At 45.0% G+C, this 4,891-nt stretch overlaps 1 long non-coding RNA gene across 2 annotated transcripts; it reads right to left on the bottom strand.

The window, feature by feature from the left end:
* Positions 1-2,701: 2,701 nt before the first annotated feature.
* LOC307211972 lies at positions 2,702-4,682 on the bottom strand. Of its 2 annotated transcripts, none has more exons than XR_013836664.1 (2): positions 4,559-4,682; positions 2,702-3,260 (listed from the first exon to the last, which is right to left on the bottom strand). It is a non-coding gene; the product is annotated as an uncharacterized lncRNA (long non-coding RNA). The 2 variants fall into 2 exon arrangements; XR_013836665.1 differs by having other exon boundaries at positions 2,702-3,273; positions 4,559-4,677.
* Between the last annotated feature and the right edge of the window lie 209 nt (positions 4,683-4,891).

Below are 4,891 nucleotides of genomic sequence, written 5' to 3' on the forward strand. Positions count from 1 at the left end.
TTGCTTTTGTCTTTTAAACGACCTTTTCAGTTTAATAGGATCCAACTCATATATTACTTACTGCTTTAAAAAAAAATGGTTTATGAAATGTTGCCATGTTTTGACCATGGATCCATTGTTTGCATTCTGTGAAAAAACTACTTTTTTAAAAAATTAAAAAGAATCTTATGCAGATACTGCTCCTGAGTTTTCCCCTCTGTTGATATTTTAGTTTTGTTATGATTCATAGGAAAGTAAACCTGATCTTGAACCTAAACTATTGACAGTCCTTATTGATATTCATTATATTTTACACACATAGTACAGTGCTCAGGAACACTGTATTAAGATGCAAAAAGCAGAAATCCATTGATGGGTTTCAAATGTTCTGTTGGCAGGCTAATAATGGCCAATTCATATTACAGTGGTACCTCAGGTTACATACACTTCAGGTTACATAGGCTTCAGGTTACAGACTCCGCTAACCCAGAAATAATACCTCGGGTTAAGAACTTTGCTTCAGGATGAGAACAGAAATCACGCGGCAGCAGCAGGAGGCCCCATTAGCTAAAGTGGTGCTTCAGGTTAAGAACGGACCTCTGGAATGAATTAAGTACGTAACCAGAGGTACCACTGTACATATGACAGTTCACAGGGATTGGGGTCAAAACATGGAAGGATCCTTAACAATCTGAATTTTTGATGGGCTCCAAAATTTGGCCAAAGTAGAACGTTCTGTTACTGAACCAATCTATCTGCTTTGGCCATTTGGAGAAGAATTAAAATTGGGGTAGCCTTGCAAGCAGATTTGGGGGCTGGGGCTAAGTTCCTGGTTTGAAATGAGAGCTAGCAAATTCAGGGCTTCAAAACTTTTACTCCCCGTGTATCTCACTTTCATTTCTGAAATAAAGCAGAGACACAGTTCTGCACCCAGGAAGAAGCAAATGCCTCTTCTGCCAGAAACCATCCATGCAGCATGGTCCCTGAACTCCTCATCAAACGACAGAGGAGAGCCCCAAGGTTCCTTTCGCCTCTGAAGACCAAGCCATGACTGCCTGGTAAAATACTGAGATGGCTGCAGCTCTCTCCCTAATAGGAAATCAGGGTGGGGAGTTGCTTGCTTCAGTCTTGTAGACTGGATAAGCACAATCGAGACTCACTCACACTGGTTTTTTTCCTTTCCTTCCTGTTCCTGAACCTTTGCATATTGTCTCTAGATACATGCTTCCTTCTTCTAAATTGCTAATATTCCATCAGTAGGAAAACCCAGCTATGCAGCCATTAATGTCTTCAATATGATGATACAGGCACATCTTTCAATCTTTCTCTTAAGGAATGGATCAGCAAGAACTGACAACTTCATTGTTTCAACTGCACTTTAAAAAAAAAAGTTTCCCAGCATTCTTTCACAATTATGGCCAAGACAAACAACTTGGGGATGGTGCTTTGCAGCTAGGAACAGACAGGAATCTTGGCGCAACCTCTTATCACTGAGGTCTTCAGCAGACTCACTGTTAGTTGTCCCTCATTGCTCAAATCCACCAGCTGCTATATGTTCAGCATTGTGGGCCCAATTGTCTGGAACACTCTTTCAGATGATATTCTGCTGTATTGAATTTCCAGTGTCCGCAAGCCTAGGGAGCCTGGCAGAAACTCCCACGGGCTCCCAAGGCTTGCGGATAGCTTCCTGAAGCCTGGAGAGCAAGAGGGGTCGGTGCGCACTGACCGCTCTCACTCTCCAGGCTTCAGTGAAAGCCTGCATTCGCCCCATAGGACGCACACATATTTCCCCTTCATTTTTGGAGGGGAAAAAGTGTGTCCTATAGGGCAAAAAATACGGTACTTTTCCCATAAAGACAAGACAAGTCCCACACTCGGGGAAACAGTGTTTTAAGAGTGAGGACAAAATTTGCCCTCTAACCATGACACTGGGTGGCTGGAGTCATACTGGCAAGGATCCTGCAGGTCGATAACATGCCTGTCTATGGGTAAGAGAGATGCACAGCTCTGCTTGCATGCCCAAGTCCCAAAACCGCTGCCTCTTTGCACCCATCCTAATGGTGGGAATTTTATAAGTAGCTATTTCCTAACGCAGCCTCAGCCGCAGGTGCACTTCCATGAATTGCCTTTTGTGCTCTTGGTTAAACTGCAGCGCGTCCGTTACTCAGGTGCATCCTTTGTTTAGCTCACTGCCATCTGGAGGCCAGCTTTGTGGCTTAGAGATGTCAGCCAGCGATTGCCTTGAGCAGAAAGTTGAGGGGCTCTTACCTTTATGCAGTCCCTTTCCATTTTGGGTTTAAGCTGCTTAAGACCTATCTAAAAAACAGGCCCCTGCTATATAGCGCGTGCCAACAAGTGAGACCCAAAGTAGGTATCATTGATTGGATTCTCTTTTTTCTGGCTACAGGAAAATGCTTTCGTTTAAAATAATAACTGCACAACTGCAATTGTGTTATTGAAAACGCATGGGTGATTGGTGAAGCTTCAAACGTCAGAAAGGCAAAGTGGGTATTTCAGTACCCTTGCCTCTTCCCAGACTAGCAAAAGGACAATGCATTATACGAAATAATATACAAATTTGCTTTGTTTTCATAATTATGCAAACTGCAGAATTCCACATTTCTGGGTGCAATCTTTGGATTGCTTGCGTGCAGAAGCATTTTTTGGGTTCTTTCACATTATTGTGATTTTAAATAAAGGACTGGCAGCCTTCAAAGCACACTTTAGTAAAGGACACATTTAATTATAAGTTGCAGAACTAATTCAATGCAAGAGCCTCTTGTCCTCAAGATCTATGACCATGCAAACCAGCAGAGTTTAAAACCCAAAAAAGGTGTACACACACACACAGCTCTTTTAAATTCGCAAATCCATCAGGCTTGGTAAGTATTGCTTCTTTCTGGTGTGGAAGTAAGACAATAGGACTTTCTAGTCACGATGGGTTGTTCTCCCAAGGTTTGGGTCTTCGGGCCATTTGAGATGGTGTAGGACTCCCATTTGTTGGGGTGATATTTAGCTTCTGCAGCCCGGGAATGTCTTGCCCAGCCTGGACCAGGCGGAAGATCTCAGAGAAAGACACAGAAGTATCTGGACTCTGAGGCTGGTCAGCTGGGCGCTCTTGAAGGTCTTCCTTCCTACCCTCCACTGTACTGGGAAGTGAGCTTGCTGTCCCTGCTGCTGTGGATTCCATGGTTTGGTGGGTGGATACCTGATGCCCAGCTGCAAGAACCAGCTGTCTAATGTTCAACGTTCACTTTGGTATCACAGAAAAGGAAGCACACCTCAGGAGCACACCTGAAAAGAAACATTTTCTAAATTAAAGAGAGGGCAATTCAAGCTCCAGGTCAGGTTCCTTTTCAATTCTTATAAGCGACTAAATTAGGCTTCCCCGTGAGTAGCTGTGGTCCATAATGTCTGGACCACAACGTCTGGACCTTGTCACAATTCATAATCTTTATTTTATTTTAAAATATTAACATTTTTGTTTGCTACTACTTCGTTAGCTGCCTGAGGTGCATAAATAGATGTTAAAAGTGTGGAATATTTTATCTATATTTTCTTTTAGAAATGAAATATGAATTTTCTTTTTTAAATAAATAAGGAAACTCTTATCTGTTTATTTAAATAAATACGGGCCTTCTTGCTAGCTTGGGCTTTGGAAATCCCTCCCTATAGAAGCTATTCTGGCTTCTTTCTTGTTGTCCTTCCACCTGTAGGTGGAACCGACTATGTTTAATTAAAGTACTGGTGCTGTGCTGTGCTGTGCATTATTTTATTTTATTTTATTATATATGCACGCATACACACACACACACACACACACACAGTTTTAATTCTATTTATGCTTAATTGGTTTTTAATTGCTCTTTCTATGCTTTTGCCAGGAACAGGCACCTGGTTTCCTGTACCCTCCAAGCGGTCTCCAGCCACAGCCCCCAGTCTGGGTGGCATTCCCCTTTTTCATGCATTTCAGTATACCACAAGCCAAAAAGGGCTTTTCAACCTCTCTGTTCCCCTCAGCTGCAGAAAACCTGGAAGGGGGCTTACCATCGGAGACCGAACAGGGGCAGGAAAGGACGGGCGTGGGCAAGTGGGAGTAAGTTACACGTACTTCAAAGCTCGGGTATCAAGGGGATAAACTAAAAGCGAATTGTACTTTTATGTTGTGGGCAATGCCCTGTGATCTTCGGGTGGAGGGCGGGATACAAATTTAATAAATTACACAGCGATATACTGTAGTGAAATTTGGGTGGGGAAATGAACCCTTTCACGATTCCTGCTAAATCTCTTTATTTAGAAAGAGCAGCTCCCATCAGCTCCCCGTGGCTTGACAAACTACAGCCTCTTTCTCTTTTTTGGGTGGGTGGGTTAACCCCCAGAGCCTATACAGGGCTCAGCCCCGACCCTCTCTCCCCGTTTACACGGAGGTAAGCGCCCCACCGGTCCCAACCGGCCTACTCTGCAGGGAGGGAGCGCCCACGTGCCAGCCCCTTACACAGGCCCGCTGCCTCCCGCCCCCCCCCCTCGCCGAGGGTTGCCGAGAGGCGGAGCCCCCCCTAAGAGCCCCCCTCGCCCTTACCCTTTGCAAGCCGAATCCCCGCAGCCGGGCTGCTCCACTCCCGGCGGACGTCATGGAAAGAACCACCAGGGCAGCGAGGGGGAGGCCGGGCCGTACCAAGAGCGATCTATCGCGGGGGAGGAGGCCTTGGAGGAAAACAGGGCTGCTGCGCCGAACTCACTTCTTTCCCTCCCCAGTTAACAGTCCATGAATCCCGCACAAGCGAAATTTAAGTCGGCCAGCCGAGCTTTTTAATCGGGGAAGGGGTTGAATCTACATATGCAGCACCTGCAGACTGTATAAACAAACACACAAGTAAAAAAAGGGTTTTTTTTATGTGCAGAGGAGACCCAT

The sequence above is a fragment of the Podarcis cretensis genome (genome assembly GCF_951804945.1).
Source record: "Podarcis cretensis genome assembly, chromosome: 3".
NCBI lineage: Eukaryota > Metazoa > Chordata > Lepidosauria > Squamata > Lacertidae > Podarcis > Podarcis cretensis.